Source organism: Lycium barbarum, chromosome 10 (assembly GCF_019175385.1).
Source record: "Lycium barbarum isolate Lr01 chromosome 10, ASM1917538v2, whole genome shotgun sequence".
Lineage (NCBI taxonomy): Eukaryota > Viridiplantae > Streptophyta > Magnoliopsida > Solanales > Solanaceae > Lycium > Lycium barbarum.
The window spans coordinates 41,188,067-41,210,141 of record NC_083346.1 but is presented as its reverse complement, the minus strand read 5'-3'; the positions used below and the strand labels follow the sequence as shown (position 1 = coordinate 41,210,141).

Below are 22,075 nucleotides of genomic sequence, written 5' to 3'. Positions count from 1 at the left end.
CACGTCAACTCTTTTTTTTTCTTTAAAACAAATAATAAAGTACATAGCAAAACTTTTCTTTCAGAAATATTCTTTCTCGTGGCTTTCAAGCCGAACAAATTTGTGATCATACAAAATTCATTACGTACACAGACCGACAACCAATACCCACGACACTGTCTGCAAAGTCTCTAGTAAGATCCCAAAAGCATAACATACAGAATCTGACTCGGCAGCACTCCGGGAACAAATGGAGCTTGCCTTCTGCACTGGAACATCTTCCATATGTCCTCAACTCAACTGGGAGACCTGCGCGGCATGAAACGCAGCCCCCGAAGAACATGGGGTCAGTACGGAAATGTACCGAGTATGTAAAGCGGAAATATAACAATATAAGCACAACCGAGCCAGAAGTATAGAAATAGAACAGGTAGTATCGGATCCGAGTCCGAAACGGAAATACAGAGTGTGTGGCTAGGACCACGATATATATCATAAGCACGGGGTGTAGCCGTCTGAATCGTGATATGAAACAGAGGTACAAAGCCTAACTCGCAGGATCATCGTGCGGATCGGGGCACAGAGTGCGACTGACATACCCGCAACCGAAGCTAGGGGTGTAGAACTGTAGCCGACTGAAGCATAGTCCGGCTCAATCATGCAGAAGCAACACCAACAAAATCATTCTCCGAATCCGCTGTCCAGAAATGTAACAGGCCGAACCATGCATGCAGAATCATAAACTTACACAAGCACATGTAGTATACATTTACCTCAGGTTTCGGCCCTTTAGTGAGGGGCGCAATAGACAGTGCACTGGGGTGTGCACGAATAACCAGGTCGCCACAGGGTCGCCTCTAGTGCACAAGTCATACCCAAGAGGTTCCAGCAGGCAAATACGGCAGTTAGAATGTCAAAATGCTTTACTTTCTTTTGAAATTTTTTTTTGTTTCACACATATAAAATAATCAACGCATAATTTCCGCGGCCATAAGTCCAGCGGTCGCTACCACGCATACCGCGGCCAAGTACCCAGCGGTCACTATCACACGTACCGCGGCCAAGGGTCCAGCGGTTATAATCACACATACCGCGGTCGAGGGTCCAGCGGTCACAATCACACATTTGACATACCGCGGTCAAGGGTCCAGCGGTCTATGTCAGGCACAATCACAAGTGCGGCAAACGCGGTCAAGGGTCCAGCAGTCAATGCCACACGTCCGGCATGACGCGGTCAAGGGTCCAGCTGTCAATGTCGGACACGCCGCGGTCGAGGGTCCAGCGGCCAATATTACATATGCGCATATTCACATAACCGGCCCGGGACTCGGTGAAACAGAAAACAACCATACAGGATACCAAATCACTACTTCCCAAACATAAATCACACGTGCCAGGATCATGCATCACACAAGATTCAGGTATGCCAAAATCGTATATCAGAAAATACAAAAGATAAGTAGTTTATCCAAATTATCAGGGTAAGGTTTTCAAAACGTTTTAGATGTCAAAAACATTTTATAACGCTCATGAAGGTGGTCATAACACCTATCGTATAGTAAACAGCATAATAACCAGGAGTTACCTGCGAACTCCGGACAAGAGTACATTGGCTAAAGCCATACAACACATATCAGGGTTTCTGTCCCCGCAGTTGGTTCAATAATAATTAAAATCCGTCCCAGGATAGATAAAATATCTCCCGTTTAGTAGTCGGGACAATAGCCATAAGTCCCTAGACTTGTCGCACCGAAGTGAGACAAACAAAACCATAGGAGGGGCGCCGGGGGTAACGGGCCCACCTCGAGTCAAGTCGGGGTGGCGGACATGAATCACGCCCATTAGACTCTACGGAGTCATCCAGGAAAGTTTCGGAGTGATTGGATTACATTTGTGAAAGTTATGGAGGTTTAACCACTTTTTTTCAACAAAAGCACCTTTTGAAGTTCAATTGAATTGAATGAATAGTACCAAGAAATCAATCTCTGTTTCCGATGAGCAGAATTGCCCCCGAGGCTAAAATCTCCACCTAGCACACCTAGGACATGCCAAAGAACAAAGGGGAAGGCTTTACATACCTCGATTGCGCCTTATGCTCGCTTGGCTTCAATTCAAATTTCGTCCAGAATCTACAAATGGTTATGTTTACCAATTGTCAATTTCAAGCTTTTCAACAATCTAAGCTTAATCACATAATTGCCTACCGAAATTTCGGCAGCATTTCCCCTATAAACTCGCCTATCCGAATTTCCAATTGCTCTCATGTTGACACAGAAATACCAACAATAACATATGGACACAACCATATCTTCAATTCTTTTATTTCAACAAGAACAACAACATATCAAAACAGCCCCCAACTATAACATAATGATGCCCGAAATTCAAACGAACAGTTGCAATACACCAAGCAGCCCGTATGCACTTCTTATACCTTATTCCATGCAATCTTTTCAGCAAATTTCTGAGAAATACAACAGCAGCCACACGACACCACATCATCTATTCATATGCAACTAAACCACATTATTATCTCTATAATCCTTACAACAACCCACAACAATTTTTAACTCCATCTCTAACCTTCAAATTCCTTCATTCTCATCACATAATCTATGATTACAACAACCAAAATATTAATTCAAATCAGTCCATCAATTTCAATTAAAACAGCCCCTAATCCATAAATCTCAACAAAACAACAAACGAGTTTATAATGTTGTTTTCTCCGTTCTAATTCGTTAAAACGCTAAATAAACACTTTAATAACATAAAATGAATCTTATAAATACCTTAGAAGCAGCTCAAACACGAAAATTTCATTCCCCAAGACCAATATTTAGCTCAAATTGAAGGCAACTCAACGTATAATGCTTTTCTCTTCATGAGCTTCGGGATTCGGGGCTCGGATTTTGATCAAAATGACCTTCTTAGCCTTGAAGTTTTCTCTCTCTCTCTCTAATGTTCTTGGAAGATTTTATGTTAAATGAAAAGCCCTCAAATATTTTTTCCTTATATACTTGACGTTAATGGGCCTCATGGGCCGAAAGGTGAATGTTTGGATCGGGTCACAATTTTCTGCCCCGCCAGCACTACTTGCATCGTCCATATCTGCTTATCCAGATATCGTTTTGACGAGCGGTTTGTTGCGTTAGAAACGATACTCGATGAACTTCATTTTAGAATTTTGAAACACCTTAAAACTCCTCATATACTAGGAGATATGCCTCCAACAATATGGGCTAAAAATATGGTCCGAGATATTTTCTGAAGTTGTTTGGATTCATTTCGTTCAGCTTCGTTTAACTTCTAATCCTCTTCCGACCCTCATGTAACCTCTTATACATACATATACATACTCATATACGCTCATAACGCGATTTCAAATCCTTTAGGTTACGATGTCACCTCGGGATACTTAAGGCAACCATATATATATAACGATATTCTTACTAACTCGATTAACTTTCCTTGAACTTTCTTAACTCATTCTTTCTTGTCTTAATTAAAATAGCACGGACTCTTACGGGGTATAACATCCTTCCCCCCTTAGGAACATTCGTCCCCGAATGTCAAATTAGTCCTACATAAGTATACTGCTTCTGGTGATGTTATAACGAATCATTTGTAACTTGAACTCATCTATCATGCTGTGCCTTTCTTTACTTAGCCTAATTCCATTCTCCACCTGACATCTGTTAATATTGATCTTCCAAATATAGTAGACACTATTTAGCTACCTCTGTAATCGACTGCAACTTACCATGTCCATCTACACTTGAAGCTTAAGTCGAGTTATTCTTGATCGTCCTCTTTAAATTCACTGTCTTCTTGTAACTAGCTCGTTCTGACCATATCACTTAAGTCATTTTCCAATTTCCCTTAATCCCACTTATAACACTTTAAGCATATTATCTCGTGTCGTTTCTCTATTTTTGACTCAACTCTTCTATTGCCTCTTTACTCAGATTTGCTCTTAGTTCTCCTATCATGCATCTTATTGCAAGCTTTACATGAGTATGTGTAGGTACTCAAATCAGCCCAGAAAATATCTTAGCGTTGTCTCACTAGTCTTTATGCTTTACTTTACATTCTTCCTTCATACCTTCCAATAGTATCGGGGCCCAATTATGGCTTTTGCTCTCCGTACTAATGATGTCTCTGTAGTTTTGCCTTAAACCACCTTACACCTTTCTTTGACGTATCCAAAATATTGCAACCGCACTATTGTTATTGAATTCTTACCCTTTTTATATTTCTGGGAAAATTTGGGTAGAGGTTCTTCTGTACTTCTTACTATCCCAAAACCTGCACGCAGGAAATACCAACAATGCCTCACAGGGCCAACATATATACGTATATATATCATAACGTATCATAGCCACACAGGCCTAGCAATTTCAAGTAAAAGTATAAAGATGTCGAGACTTACCTCACATGTCCAATTCAAACTGCACCTGTTACACTTTCCTGTTTACTTTCCTACCTACCTTATCTTTCATTCTTCAACCTTATTTTTCAATCATATCTCAATATTCTTACCTTATCCAACATGCCCCTTTCGCACCGTTGCTTACCTGTGTACAGTGTAGCTTCCAATATCATCGGCCACTTTCTTCTGTCGATACCGTTCTTCAGCTGAAATCAATGGTTAGTAAAAAGGAAATTCCTTTCCTACAGCTGGTTCTATCGCACGATCCAGGATTCAAAGAAGATCAACAATCCCTAGATGCCCCGTAGTCTCTCGTTTATAGATGTGGCGCGCAACACACCATAAACAGGACTCTACCAGACACGACTTTGCAGACAACCCCTAGGACAGACCTGCTCTGATACCACTCTGTCACACCCCGACCTCGCTGGGGTGTGATGGGCACCCGACCCTTACTTAGGGCCGAGCGAACCCTCAGACTCTCGCTGCACATAAAATCACGTCAACTCTTTTTTTTCTTTAAAACAAATAATAAAGTACATAGCAAAACTTTTCTTTCAGAAATATTCTTTCTCGTGGCTTTCAAGCCGAACAAATTTGTGATCATACAAAATTCATTACGTACACAGACCGACAACCAATACCCACGACACTGTCTGCAAAGTCTCTAGTAAGATCCCAAAAGCATAACATACAGAATCTGACTCGGCAGCACTCCGGGAACAAATGGAGCTTGCCATCTGCACTGGAACATCTTCCATCTGTCCTCAACTCAACTGGGAGACCTGCGCGGCATGAAACGCAGCCCCCGAAGAACAGGGGGTCAGTACGGAAATGTATCGAGTATGTAAAGCGGAAATATAACAATATAAGCAAAACCGAGCCAGAAGTATAGAAATAGAACAGGTAGTATCGGATCCGAGTCTGAAACGAAAATACAGAGTGTCTGGCCAGGACCACGATATATATCATAAGCACGGGGTGTAGCCGTCTGAATCGTGATATGAAACAGAGGTAAAAAGCCTAATTGGCAGGATCATCGTGTGGATCGAGGCACAGAGTGCGACTGACATACCCGCAACCGATGCTAGGGGTGTAGAACTATAGCCGATTGAAGCATAGTCCGGCTCAATCATGCAGAAGCAACACCAACAAAATCATTCTCTGAATCCGCTGTCCAGAAATGTAACAGGCAGAACCATGCATGCAGAATCATAAACTTACACAAGCACAGGTAGTATACATTTACCTCAGGTTTCGGCCCTTTAGTGAGGGGCGCAATGGACAGTGCACTGGGGTGTGCACGAATAACCAGGTCGCCACAGGGTCGCCTCTAGTGCACAAGTCATACCCAAGAGGTTCCAGCAGGCAAATACGACAGTTAGAATGTCAAAATGCTTTACTTTCTTTTGAAAAACATTTTTGTTTCACACATATAAAAGAATCAACGCACAATTTCCGCGGCCATAAGTCCAGCGGTCGCTACCACGCATACCGCGGCCAAGTACCCAGCGGTCACTATCACACGTACCGCGGCCAAGGGTCCAGCGGTTATAATCACACATACCGCGGTCGAGGGTCCAGCGGTCACAATCACACATTTGACATACCGCGGTCAAGGGTCCAGCGGTCTATGTCAGGCACAATCACAAGTGCGGCAGACGCGGTCAAGGGTCCAGCTGTCAATGTCGGACACGCCGCGGTCGAGGGTCCAGCGGCCAATATTACATATGCGCATATTCACATAACCGGCCCGGGACTCGGTGAAACAGAAAACAACCATACAGGATACCAAATCACTACTTCCCAAACATAAATCACACGTGCCAGGATCATGCATCACACAAGACTCAGGTATGCCAAAATCGTATATCAGAAAATACAGAAGATAAGTAGTTTATCCAAATTATCAGGGTAAGGTTTTCAAAACGTTTTAGATGTCAAAAACATTTTATAACGCTCATGAAGGTGGTCATAACACCTATCGTATAGTAAACAGCATAATAACCAGGAGTTACCTGCGAACTCCGTACATTGGCTAAAGACATACAGCACATATCAGGGTTTCTGTCCCCGCAGTTGGTTCAATAATAATTAAAATTCGTCTCAGGATAGATAAAATATCTCCCGTTTAGTAGTCGGGACAATAGCCATAAGTCCCTAGACTAGTCGCACCGAAGTGAGACAAACAAAACCATAGGAGGGACGCCGGGGGTAACGTGCCCACCTCGGGTCAAGTCGGGGTGGCGGACATGAATCACGCCCATTAGACTCTACAGAGTCATCCAGGAAAGTTTCGGAGTGATTGGATTACATTTGTGAAAGTTATGGAGGTTTAACCACTTTTTTTCAACAAAAGCACCTTTTGAAGTTCAATTGAATTGAATGAATAGTACCAAGATATCAATCTCGGTTTCCGATGAGCAGAATTGCCCCCGAGGCTAAAATCTCCACCTAGCACACCTAGGACATGCCAAAGAACAAAGGGGAAGGCTTTACATACCTCGATTGCGCCTTATGCTCGCTTGGCTTCAATTCCAATTTCGTCCAGAATCTACAAATGGTCATGTTTACCAATTGTCAATTTCAAGCTTTTCAAGAATCTAAGCTTAATCACATAATTGCCTACCGAAATTTCGGCAGCATTTCCCCTATAAACTCGTCTATCCGAATTTCCAATTGCTCTCCTGTTGACACAGAAATACCAATAATAACATATGGACACAACCATATCTTCAATTCTTTTATTTCAACAAGAACAACAACATATCGAAACAGCCCCCAACTATAACATAACGATGCCCGAAATTCTAACGAACGCTTGCAATACTCCAAGCAGCCCGTATGCACTTCTTATACCTTATTCCATGCAATCTTTTCAGCAAATTTCTGAGAAATACAACAGCAGCCACACGACACCACATCATCTATTCATATGCAACTAAACCACATTATTATCTCTATAATCCTTACAACAACCCACAACAATTTTTAACTCCAACTCTAACCTTCAAATTCCTTCATTCTCATCACATAATCTATGATAACAACAACCAAAATATTAATTCAAATCAGTCCATCAATTTCAATTAAAACAGCCCCTAATCCATAAATCTCAACAAAACAACAAACGAGTTTATAATGTTGTTTTCTCCGTTCTAATTCGTTAAAACGCTAAATAAACACTTTAATAACATAAAATGAATCTTATAAATACCTTAGAAGCAGCTCAAACACGAAAATTTCATTCCCCAAGACCAATATTTAGCTCAAATTGAAGGCAACTCAACGTACAATGCTTTTCTCTTCATGAGCTTCGGGATTCGGGGCTCGGATTTTGATCAAAATGACCTTCTTAGCCTTGAAGTTTTCTCTCTCTCTCTCTCTCTCTAATGTTCTTGGAAGATTTTATGTTAAATGAAAAACCCTCAAATAATTTTTCCTTATATACTTGACGTTAATGGGCCTCATGGGCCGAAAGGTGAATGTTTGGATCGGGTCACAATTTTCTGCCCCGCCAGCCCAACTTGCATCGTCCATATCTGCTTATCCAGATATCGTTTAGACGAGCGGTTTGTTGCGTTAGAAACTATACTCGATGAAATTCATTTTAGAATTTTGAAACACCTTAAAACGCCTCATATACTAGGAGATATGCCTCCAACAATATGGGCTAAAAATCTGGTCCGAGATATTTTCTGAAGTTGTTTGGATTCATTTCGTTCAGCTTCGTTTAACTTCTAATCCTCTTCCGACCCTCATGTAACCTCTTATACATACATATACATACTCATATACGCTCATAACGCGATTTCAAATCCTTTAGGTTACGATGTCACCTCGGGATACTTAAGGCAACCATATATATATAACGATATTCTTACTAACTCGATTAACTTTCCTTGAACTTTCTTAACTCATTCTTTCTTGTCTTAATTAAAATAGCACGGACTCTTACGGGGTATAACATCCTTCCCCCCTTAGGAACATTCTTCCCCGAATGTCAAAATAGTCCTACATAAGTATACTGCTTCTGGTGATGTTATAACGAATCATTTGTAACTTGAACTCATCTATCATGCTATGCCTTTCTTTACTTAGCCTAATTCCATTCTCCACCTGACATCTGTTAATATTGATCTTCCAAATATAGTAGACACTATTTAGCTACCTCTGTAATCGACTGCAACTTACCATGTCCATCTACACTTGAAGCTTAAGTCGAGTTCTTCTTGATCGTCCTCTTTAAATTCACTGTCTTCTTGTAACTAGCTCGTTCTGACCATCTCACTTAAGTCATTTTCCAATTTCCCTTAATCCCACTTATAACACTTTAAGCATATTATCTCGTGTCGTTTCTCTATTTTTGACTCAACTCTTCTATTGCCTCTTTACTCAGATTTTCTCTTAGTTCTCCTATCATGCATCTTATTGCAAGCTTTACACGAGTATGTGTAGGTACTCAAATCAGCCCAGAAAATATCTTAGCGTTGTCTCACTAGTCTTTATGCTTTACTTTACATTCTTCCTTCATACCTTCCAATAGTATCGGGGCCCAATTATGGCTTTTGCTCTCTGTACTAATGATGTCTCTGTAGTTTTGCCTTAAACCACCTTACACCTTTCTTTGACGTATCCAAAATATTGCAACCGCACTATTGTTATTGAATTCTTACCCTTTTTATATTTCTGGGAAAATTTGGGTAGAGGTTCTTCTGTACTTCTTACTATCCCAAAACCTGCACGCAGGAAATACCAACAATGCCTCACAGGGCCAACATATATACGTATATATATCATATCGTATCATAGCCACACAGGCCTAGCAATTTCAAGTAAAAGTATAAAGATGTCGAGACTTACCTCACATGTCCAATTCAAACTGCACCTGTTACACTTTCGTGTTTACTTTCCTACCTACCTTATCTTTCATTCTTCAACCTTATTTTTCAATCATATCTCAATATTCTTACCTTATCCAACATGCCCCTTTCGCACCGTTGCTTACCTGTGTACAGTGTAGCTTCCAATATCAGCGGCCACTTTCTTCTGTGGATACCGTTCTTCAGCTGAAATCAAGGGTTAGTAAAAAGGAAATTCCTTTCCTACAGCTGGCTCTATCGCACGATCCAGGATTCAAAGAAGATCAACAATCCCTAGATGCCCCGTAGTCTCTCGTTTATAGATGTGGCGCGCAACACACCATAAACAGGACTCTACCAGACACGACTTTGCAGACAACCCCTATGACAGACCTGCTCTGATACCACTCTGTCACACCCCGACCTCGCTGGGGTGTGATGGGCACCCGACCCTTACTTAGGGCCGAGCGAACCCTCAGACTCTCGCTGCACATAAAATCACGTCAACTCTTTTTTTTTTCTTTAAAACAAATAATAAAGTACATAGCAAAACTTTTCTTTCAGAAATATTCTTTCTCGTGGCTTTCAAGCCGAACAAATTTGTGATCATACAAAATTCATTACGTACACAGACCGACAATCAATACCCACGACACTGTCTGCAAAGTCTCTAGTAAGATCCCAAAAGCATAACATACAGAATCTGACTCGGCAGCACTCCGGGAACAAATGGAGCTTGCCATCTGCACTGGAACATCTTCCATCTGTCCTCAACTCAACTGGGAGACCTGCGCGGCATGAAACGCAGCCCCCGAAGAACAGGGGGTCAGTACGGAAATGTACCGAGTATGTAAAGCGGAAATATAACAATATAAGCAAAACCGAGCCAGAAGTATAGAAATAGAACAGGTAGTATCGGATCCGAGTCCGAAACGGAAATACAGAGTGTGTGGCCAGGACCACGATATATATCATAAGCACGGGGTGTAGCCGTCTGAATCGTGATATGAAACAGAGGTACAAAGCCTAACTGGCAGGATCATCGTGCGGATCGGGGCACAGAGTGCGACTGACATACCCGCAACCGAAGCTAGGGGTGTAGAACTATAGCCGACTGAAGCATAGTCCGGCTCAATCATGCAGAAGCAACAACACCAGAATCATTCTCCGAATCCGCTGTCCAGAAATGTAACAGGCAGAACCATGCATGCAGAATCATAAACTTACACAAGCACAGGTAGTATACATTTACCTCAGGTTTCGGCCCATTAGTGAGGGGCGCAATGGACAGTGCACTGGGGTGTGCACGAATAACCAGGTCGCCACAGGGTCGCCTCTAGTGCACAAGTCATACCCAAGAGGTTCCAGCAGGCAAATACGGCAGTTAGAATGTCAAAATGCTTTACTTTCTTTTGAAAAACATTTTTGTTTCACACATATAAAAGAATCAACGCACAATTTCCGCGGCCATAAGTCCAGCGGTCGCTACCACGCATACCGCGGCCAAGTACCCAGCGGTCACTATCACACGTACCGCGGCCAAGGGTCCAGCGGTTATAATCACACATACCGCGGTCGAGGGTCCAGCGGTCACAATCACACATTTGACATACCGCGGTCAAGGGTCCAGCGGTCTATGTCAGGCACAATCACAAGTGCGGCAGACGCGGTCAAGGGTCCAGCTGTCAATGTCGGACACGCCGCGGTCGAGGGTCCAGCGGCCAATATTACATATGCGCATATTCACATAACCGGCCCGGGACTCGGTGAAACAGAAAACAACCATACAGGATACCAAATCACTACTTCCCAAACATAAATCACACGTGCCAGGATCATGCATCACACAAGACTCAGGTATGCCAAAATCGTATATCAGAAAATACAGAAGATAAGTAGTTTATCCAAATTATCAGGGTAAGGTTTTCAAAACGTTTTAGATGTCAAAAACATTTTATAACGCTCATGAAGGTGGTCATAACACCTATCGTATAGTAAACAGCATAATAACCAGGAGTTACCTGCGAACTCCGGACAAGAGTACATTGGCTAAAGCCATACAGCACATATCAGGGTTTCTGTCCCCGCAGTTGGTTCAATAATAATTAAAATTCGTCTCAGGATAGATAAAATATCTCCCGTTTAGTAGTCGGGACAATAGCCATAAGTCCCTAGACTAGTCGCACCGAAGTGAGACAAACAAAACCATAGGAGGGGCGCCGGGGGTATCGGGCCCACCTCGGGTCAAGTCGGGGTGGCGGACATGAATCACGCCCATTAGACTCTACGGAGTCATCCAGGAAAGTTTCGGAGTGATTGGATTACATTTGTGAAAGTTATGGAGGTTTAACCACTTTTTTTCAACAAAAGCACCTTTTGAAGTTCAATTGAATTGAATGAATAGTACCAAGAAATCAATCTCGGTTTCCGATGAGCAGAATTGCCCCCGAGGCTAAAATCTCCACCTAGCACACCTAGGACATGCCAAAGAACAAAGGGGAAGGCTTTACATACCTCGATTGCGCCTTATGCTCGCTTGGCTTCAATTCCAATTTCGTCCAGAATCTACAAATGGTCATGTTTACCAATTGTCAATTTCAAGCTTTTCAAGAATCTAAGCTTAATCACATAATTGCCTACCGAAATTTCGGCAACATTTCCCCTATAAACTTGCCTATCCGAATTTCCAATTGCTCTCCTGTTGACACAGAAATACCAACAATAACATATGGACACAACCATATCTTCAATTCTTTTATTTCAACAAGAACAACAACATATCAAAACAGCCCCCAACTATAACATAACGATGCCCGAAATTCTAACGAACGCTTGCAATACTCCAAGCAGCCCGTATGCACTTCTTATACCTTATTCCATGCAATCGTTTCAGCAAATTTCTGAGAAATACAACAGCAGCCACACGACACCACATCATCTATTCATATGCAACTAAACCACATTATTATCTCTATAATCCTTACAACAACCCACAACAATTTTTAACTCCAACTCTAACCTTCAAATTCCTTCATTCTCATCACATAATCTATGATTACAACAACCAAAATATTAATTTAAATCAGTCCATCAATTTCAATTAAAACAGCCCCTAATCCATAAATCTCAACAAAACAACAAACGAGTTTATAATGTTGTTTTCTCCGTTCTAATTCGTTAAAACGCTAAATAAACACTTTAATAACATAAAATGAATCTTATAAATACCTTAGAAGCAGCTCAAACACGAAAATTTCATTCCCCAAGACCAATATTTAGCTCAAATTGAAGGCAACTCAACGTACAATGCTTTTCTCTTCATGAGCTTCGGGATTCGGGGCTCGGATTTTGATCAAAATGACCTTCTTAGCCTTGAAGTTTTCTCTCTCTCTCTCTAATGTTCTTGGAAGATTTTATGTTAAATGAAAAGCCCTCAAATAATTTTTCCTTATATACTTGACGTTAATGGGCCTCATGGGCCGAAAGGTGAATGTTTGGATCGGGTCATAATTTTCTGCCCCGCCAGCACTACTTGCATCGTCCATATCTGCCTATCCAGATATCTTTTTGACGAGCGGTTTGTTGCATTAGAAACTATACTCGATGAACTTCATTTTAGAATTTTGAAACACCTTAAAACTCCTCATATACTAGTAGATATGCCTCCAACAATATGGGCTAAAAATCTGGGCCGAGATATTTTCTGAAGTTGTTTGGATTCATTTCGTTCAGCTTCGTTTAACTTCTAATCCTCTTCCGACCCTCATGTAACCTCTTATGCATACATATACATACTCATATACGCTCATAACGCGATTTCAAATCCTTTAGGTTACGATGTCACCTCGGGATACTTAAGGCAACCATATATATATAACGATATTCTTACTAACTCGATTAACTTTCCTTGAACTTTCTTAACTCATTCTTTCTTGTCTTAATTAAAATAGCACGGACTCTTACGGGGTATAACATCACCTCACCTTTTTACTTTGAACCTTCACTTGGATTACTATTGAAGACTTGTCAAGCTTTGTATTTTCCTTGCTCCAAAGAACTCTTCACTATGTTAAGAACCCTTCAAGGAATTGTTTAGCTAGAAGAGGTAGATTTTTTGATGAAAAATTCCCAAAGTTCTTGTTGCTCTTGTTATGGCCGAAATGGCCTTTTAAGTGTTTCTCCCTCTCTCTTATTCTTCAAGACTCTTGAAATTTCTAGAGAATTATGACAAATAAAGATGACTTAGTCATCTTTTAAATTTGTTCATTAAAGCCCCATGTGGGCTTAAGCCCACTACTAGGTGGATGGCCAAACATGGCCGAATTAGCCAAGCCCATTTTTTTTTTGTGTTTTGCACTTCATGAAAATTTATTTTTTTCCAAATTCCAAATTTACCCTTCGTCTTCCTCCGTATATCCACGAGTCATATTGCAAATTTCCCTTTATGCCCTTGACCTTCCTCATTATTTCCACTTCTAAATTTTTCATAAGCAACTCATATGCCAAACAAAATAAAATATGGCCTTGCTTGTTGTGTTCCCGCAATTGTCTTGAATTATCCGATTGCACAAAATGCGGGATATAACAAGAACCTTGATTACTATAGAGTTTTAACAGATGTGATTGAATTACAATTTGTCATGCATAGAAGAGTGATTTTGTTTTGATGTAATTGGTTTGATGTGTATGATAAAATAATAGGAGTTAAAAAAGATGAATATGACTTTGTGAGTGTTAATCCAAGGAGATTTTTGAAAAACAATGAGCCTTTTATTTTAGCGGAGCAAGCCTCTCAAGTGTTTTATGCTAATGATAATTCCAACAAAGGTTGGCATGTAGTGAGGAAGACTCAACCTCGTGATTCCAATGAGATTGTGAAACAAATGGATGATGTTATTATAGACTTAGGAAATCCTTCTTAAAAGAAACGAAAAAGAACTGATGAGGTGAAGTATCTCTTTATATAGTATTACATTGTTATTTGATGACATGATTTATTTTCCAAACGGAGTAGACAAGAAAGATTGGGAGTGGTTAGTAAAAGAACATTTTACTTCAGAAAGTTTTCAGGTATGCCTAGTGATTTACTAGTCTATTTCGCCAAACCATCCGCAGCATGATTCCCCTCTCTTGCACCAGATATCTTTTTTCCACTATACTTGGAAAATAACTTATGTATACTGTTTAATTTTATGTAAATCAATTATTATTATTATTACATTTAAGCTTAACTATTTCACAAATGTAGGCAAGAAGCAATAGGAATTCAGCAAATCGAGCTAAGTTGAAAATGCCTCATCATATTGGTAGTAAGCCTATTCGAGAGGTTATTTATCAAAAGGTATTATCATAAAATCTATATTTTCCTAAAGGAAATATTTATGAGGAGTTACTTGACATGTTTGCTTTTGATATAAAGGGCGGGATATGCGGCAATCCGCCAGATTTGGGTACTATTTTCTTTGAGACTCGTAAGAAAGATAACAAGCTTGTTGAACCTGAAGTAATTGAAAAACATGTATGTTTGGTACATTGAACATGTAAATTACTTGAAAGTATTATAGTTCTGATAGAAAATCTTCTTTTATATGTTTTGTAGGCTCAGATCAAAGAAATGGTTCAATTGGAGCCCTCTCTATCTAGTATAGAGATTGTAGATGTGGACCTCAAACTCGTAGCCATGTATTTGGATTTGGGCGTGGAGTAAAGGTGAAAGACTTGAAAGGTGGAACTTCTTCAAAGGTTGAATTATTGTTTGCGCTACGTTCGACTCAAGAGGAAAACAAATCCTTGAATGAGACAAACAAGTCCTTGAATGATCGCTTGTCTGCCTTAGAAGATGAGATGAAAGAAATTAAGAAAATGAAAGAATTATTTGCTGCTCAACGATCATTTGTCCCGCCTACGACATCGCCCGTTTCATCCGAATGACCACTGATTTTGTCTGCTAACCAAGTTAGTAATACTACACTCGACTTTTTATTTTATTTGTTGATTTGCGTATAGCCAATTTCTATCTTACACTGATTCTAGTAGTTGCTTGACTTATGTATGGTGTTTGCTAGAAAGTTATGAGCCTACTCTAATTGATGTTTTGGGCAGTAGAATCCAAAATGTACTTCTCAAAAACAGAAAAGAAAAGGATGGAAAAATCTAGTTAGTGGAATTATTGGAACATATTCCTGAAAAGTCCTTTTTTTGGGGGGAATTAGTGGAATTCTCAAATGCTGTCGTCATCATCTCCTTGTTATGCCATGTTGTGTCAAATCATTTCCTATTGGAATAGGATCAGTAACACAAACATTATCCATAACTGTCCATATGAAATCAGAATTGCAGCACACCATCTCAAACTCTGCAAAGTTGTTGTGAAACCTTATCTTTTTTTATAGCCTCCACACAGATTTTTGTAAAACTGCAGACTGCATATCTTATAACCAAACCTGCACACTTAAAAAACCAGTAAAAGCTTGTTGATTTTCTAGTTTCATTTGTTTCCATCTGCACCATAGTTCCAGTGCGTGCTATATCATTTCCTCTCTGAGTAGGATCAGTAGCTTGTAGTGTTAGATCTAATTTGAAACAGACTTTCACCAAATACTTTCCTAGATAAATAAGACCATTGATAACAATTGCAACAGTATTCCTTGATCTTTTGGTACATGTGATCCCTGCAAAAAAGCAAACAATGTTAGTTAAAATAGTTACCATCATACTCTCCTCCCAAAGGATTGGAGCATGATGGCAACAAAGAGCTACTGCACTTTTCCATTGCACAACACCAGAACCAACTGTCATTCTCCTCCAAATAAGCATCTGATTATTTCCAGCAATGATGCATATAAAGTACATATTGCCGGTGTTTTTACAGAAAACAGCAACCAGCATCCACACTTGAGTCACAAACTCTTCTCTATAAACCTTGAAATTTCTGCACCCCAGCAAAATATCATATGTGCAGCATCTCCTGCAAACAAACCAGACATCTAAAGTCCACCTCATAAAGTCCATTTGCTCATTAGCAGTACAAGTATTAGTATCAAAGAAATTTTCCACTAGACTCTCATCCTTTCCACTGTAAAATGAATCAAAGAGATGAAACAAGGACAACCAGTGATTAATCAAATCATATCCTGTCACACCCTAATCTACCTAGGGTGTGATGGGCACCCGACCCTTACTTAGGGCCGAGCGAATCCTTTGACTCTTAACACATACATACTCTTTTCGGACTTTTAAATCAAATAGAATGAAATACATAGTAATACTTTTAGAATGTTCTTTCCATTATTCTCAAACCAAACCAAAATTCATAATCATATAGAATTTATATCATAACACAAATGACACATCGGCTGATGGAGCCGCTTACAGAACTGACAACCAATACCCACGACTCTGTCTGCAAAGTCTCTAGCATTAATCCGACATCATAGCACACATACTCTGACTCGGCAGCACTCCAGAAACAAGTGGAGTTTTGCCAACTCCGCTGGAACATCTTCTATAATGGCTTCAGCTCATCTGGGTGTACCTGCATGGCATGAAACGCAACCCCCGAAGAAAGGGGGTCAGTACGGAAAATGTACTGAGCATGTAAGGCAAGAATCACAGTAAAAGAATCATAACCGACATAAGGGGTGCAGAAACTTATACAATACCCAGAATACCAAAACTCTTGCATCCAAAACATTTATCATGCATATCGTTATCACATGGCGTACCCGGCCCGTTATGGGACTCGGTGGATAAGATCATATCATCATACTTTCATATCATTATGCATACATATACATATACATATATATATACCGTACCCGGCCCTCTAGTGAGGGACTCGGTGAATGAAGTCATACAGTACCCGGCCCATTAAGGGACTCGGTGAATAGAATCATGCATGTGAACATCATATATCATATACCTACCGTACCCGGCCCTCTAGTGAGGGACTCGGTGAATCAAATCATCATATGCCCTCCTGGCCACCATAACACATCATCATCATCATCATATCACATCATCATATACATATACCGTACCCGGCCCATTAAGGGACTCAGTGAACAATGCAATGGAGTGCGCACGAGAACATACCCGGCCCGGGACTCGGTGAATAGACATATTAAGGCGTGCACGAGCAGAGTAGTGAGAAACTAAATGCATACAAATCAAGACTCGATAGATAAGTATACTTACCGACACCTGAAGGCTCAGAACAAGTTTCAGATCAATCCGACTTAGTATAAGAAAGTTATGAGCGTTTGAAGTACAGAACGTTCTACAAGCGTTTCATAAGCCATTTTCGGAAAATCAAAGCCATAAGCATGTCAAGTACCTTTCGGATATCATTATGGATCAAATCGGATAGAGCTTTTGGAAGCATATGTACGTATCAAAATAGATCACAGACTCAATGGAATGCTCAAACGTGTTATCATTTGACAATCAAGACATTAGCCATACCACTTGTCTCTCGAATACCAATTCGGAAGCATATCAAATAGAACTTCAGACCATCATGGATACGTATCAAAATCATATGAAACAGCTTATGGAAATCAAGAACGTTAGCCATCCTAGTGGCTCTAAGAATGGGAGTTTCTTTGAAATCATACACATGCTTTATCATATTGTTTTCACAAAGATCATGCCAAAAGAAAGAAAGGGTAAGCCTTACATACCTGTCCCACGACCAACTAGCTAGGCTTATCTGTCCAAACTTGCTAATCTACATTCAAGAGAATTGACATAATCATTAGATTTATCGACATATACTCGTCTTCGTCTTTCCAATGAATTCATTTATAGTCTACCGAAATTTCGGCAGCATCTCCCCTGTGAATACAACATCCCCGAGAATCTAGCTCAGCCAATTCAACAACAACAAACACGAGAATTCAACTCGGCCAAATTATTAACAATAATACCAACAATCATACCAACAAATTCAACAATTAATCCAAAATATATTCTAACGTTAACAACTCTTATCACACGATTTAACGGCATTTCATTTATGCTAAACTCGATCACATATATTCAAGTTAACACCAACGATCCTACATTCAAGTATTAATTCGAAATCATTCTAACATGGTTCAAGAGTACTTTAAACAATTCACATAATAATCCATTAACCCAACCATCATACTACTTCACCGAATTCTTCCAAATTCCACAAGAACACTAACAACACATTTCCTTTCTTCCAAATTCACAAACTACACCAACAATCTATACTTTAGCAATATCATTCATACAAATGTAAGAAACCATTCTAGGGTCACATTATCTTCTTCAACAATCCCATAACGATTACAAATTCATTTCAACCCATCAAACCTTCATTTTCATCATGGAATCCACATCTATAACAATCAAAATACCAAATAAAATCAATTCATCATATCTACACAATTACCACCCCTATTCGGCCACAACAAATACATGCATATTTCATAAGTTTCATCCATTTCCACATACTGCAACACTCACAAACCATTTCTAACACATAGAAAAAGAGATTAAATCTTACCTTTACCCCTTGACCTCTCAACTTGGCTAGGGTTCATGAGTTACCCAAACAAATGCTTTGCTTGCTCCAACAATCATTCCACGTTAAAGAGAACGTTCCAATTGGTTGGAATACTAGGAGAAAATTATTTTTTGATCAACCTTTCTCCATGGCTAGGTTCGGCCACCCTTGGCCGAATACCCCCTCATTTTTTTTTTCCTTTCTTTCTTGTTTATTCAATTGAGATGATGAATAATTAGCCATCTCTCACTTATATATATTTAGTTACTACCTATACCAAGTGGCCACATGTCCTCCTTCTTGGCTTGAATTAATTTGTCCAACAAAAGGGGTGGGTCCCACATGCACACACACACACTACACGACCAAGATGGCCTTTTCTTGAACTTTCTTGAACTTTGTGAAATTCCCATTTTGCCCTTAGCCTTTCCACAATATTACCATGAACCATTTTGCGAATTTCCCTTTTTACCCTTAGCCTTTCTCAATATTTCCATACTAATAATATTCATAAATAATATTCACACCAACTTGTACATTAAAATAATTTTGAAAATGGTCTTGCCTTCAACGTACCACGACTACCTCGAAATATCCGAACGTACAAAGTACGGGCTATAACATATCCTATGTGCATAAGATCAATGACACCAGAAACAACCAAATGTCCTAGAACCATATATACTTTGTGAGTTACTATATAGAACCATCCCATTTCATTTACTAAGCAAAGAGAATCTATGGGATAGTAGAAACAAGTAACCATGATGCCAATTTGTACCAAATCATTTCCACATAGGGTAGGATATATAATTGGCGCAAACTGCTGCACTTAAGTTTATGAGACCAGTAGGCTTGGTATTCCATGTAAAACAAGATCCAATCAACACCATAGTGAAACTGCAACCTGTAAACCAGAAAACAAGGTTATCTGAAACAAATACAACCATCCTCTCCTCCCTAAGGACTTGAGTATGATAGTACAACCTCCTCCACTTCGCAAAACTAGCATCCATCATCAATTTTACTTGGATTTTGTGGACTTAGTTGATGTGATAGGGCCTGCCACTTTTTGTTTTGCTTGTCTCATTGGTATTTGTCTTAGAACAAATTGATCAGGCACTTTATCATCCCAACTATGATTTCTACCATGAGTTTTTGATTTATTTTCCCCACAACGTTTTCCAGCTGTTTAGGAGATAAATCCCCTTCCCTTGCTGCATTAAAGAAATTCTGTGCAGTTGACTCCTCATCTATGTCATTTCTAGTTTCTTCAATATCTGGTACTGCAACTTGTAAATTTCTTTGGGAATTTGGAACTGAAACCTGGTTGTGCTTTTTTGGATTAACTTGAGGATCAATTTGCACCACCTGGTTCTGCTTAATTCTTGTACCTTGTGAAACCTGGTTCTGCTTTTTGGTAGCACTCTTCACCACCTGATTTTGCTTCTTTGTGTTTGAAGTAGAGTCAAGCTGCACACCTTGCTCACTAGCAAGTTTCTTATCAACACTCTTATTTTCCTGATGTGCACCAGATAGGACTGATGCAACATTTTTAACTATTGACTGTTGTTGCTTCATGATAGGTTTGACATGTGCCTTTGTCATTTTTTGTTTTTCACCTCGTTTCTCAAGCATACCGATTTTTTTTTAGCTTATTTGCGATTACTGGTCATGGTTTGGGCTGTATTAAATATCTTATCTTTAATCTAAGTAGTTGATGCCTTAAATTCATGTATGCACAATTAGGAAGTGCATATAGAAGTACTGAGGATTTTTTATTAAGTCTGTTATAGCTTTACAATGCAAAATAAATAATTTTCCTGATTTAAACAATTTTGAAGAAGACTCATAGCCTTCTCTGTATGGTTTGTATTTGCTGCATCTTTAGGTTCAGAGCTCCTTTATTCTTTTATATATAGATGGAAAGTGCAATTGTTGTTGTGATGATGGAAAAAGCTTTATTGAAGATAGATAAAAGAACAATTTCTATCAAATGGAAAAGTCTTATTACTGTTAAATGTTGTTGCCTTTTTATGTGTTTCCAATTTGTGATCCCTTGTTTGGTACCAGACAGATTTCACAGTCTTACTTGGTTTGTATTCTCCTTGCTTTATCAGATACTTTAGTGGGAGTATAAAAGAATTAACATTTACATTCTATGATTTGTTTTTAGTTGGGAACATATATTAGATGAAGAATAGCAGCGAGTACTTATATTTCTAACTTCTCCACTGTAATCTATAGAAATTAAGAGAAGTCCGGTACCATGTTTCTCTTTAAATAGGAAACGACGCCTTCAGTTCAAATACTTTGAGAATTGGGATGAAATTTCCACAAAGAGCATATAAAGGTTATGCAGAATGATAGATTAATGTTCTTGAAGTGCTCCTCTCGGAAACTTGTATGACTATCATCTAATTAATGAAGTTTAGCAAAATAAATGCATTGAGGTTCCAATGAAAATTCTACAAGCATTTTATAAGTTAGGAGATGGAAAATAAATGACTTCTAGTTTGTACGATAGAGGAAGATGCAAGATATAGAAATATGAGACACAATTGTAGTTTTAGTTGCATTTTTGAAATAGATTTTGGATTCTTGGTTAATGCATCCCGAAGCTTTTCTAATTAATTTTTCTTATACTCATGCAGGCTTGATGATGCTGTTGGATTACACCTAATGAATTGAGATTGATTTTGGGGTAAGCGGTATAACCACTACTAGTATAACATTTACATATTATCTTACTAATAGTTATTCAGTCTTTTCAAAATTTTGTACTTACATGTTTTGAAGATTAAAGTTACAAGTCAAGATGCAAGTTTAGCAGATGCACGAACTCATTATTATTTTGCTAGGAATGTTATGTAGAACTCGGTATCATAGTCTAGCTTGGGTTGTTAGCAATGTTTTTTTGTTAAGGTGTCGAGCAAATATTGAAACTAACATCATGGGATGTTAACCATTTTATTGTAATTAATATAACTCTCTTCCTCTCACTCTCTCTCTCTCTCTCTCTCTCTCTCTCGCTCTCTCTCTCTCTCTCTCTCTCTCTCTCTCTCTCTCTCTCTCTCTATATATATATATATATATATATATATATATATATATATATATACATATAAGCTTTTTATATCTACATTTTTCAATAGCAATTTGATATTTATTGATAAAATTATTTTTTTTGGATATCGAGCTTTAGGGACTAGATTTGGTTAGCAAGAGACCAGAAATATGGTCGTTATAAGTAGTACAATAAGCTAA

At 39.2% G+C, this 22,075-nt stretch overlaps 1 long non-coding RNA gene across 1 annotated transcript; it reads left to right on the top strand.

Annotated features, from left to right (window-relative positions):
- Nucleotides 1–14,966: 14,966 nt before the first annotated feature.
- LOC132615798 (uncharacterized) lies at nt 14,967–21,813 on the top strand. Its single transcript, XR_009572848.1, has 2 exons — nt 14,967–15,228; nt 21,463–21,813. It is a non-coding gene; the product is annotated as an uncharacterized LOC132615798 (long non-coding RNA).
- Nucleotides 21,814–22,075: the final 262 nt, after the last annotated feature.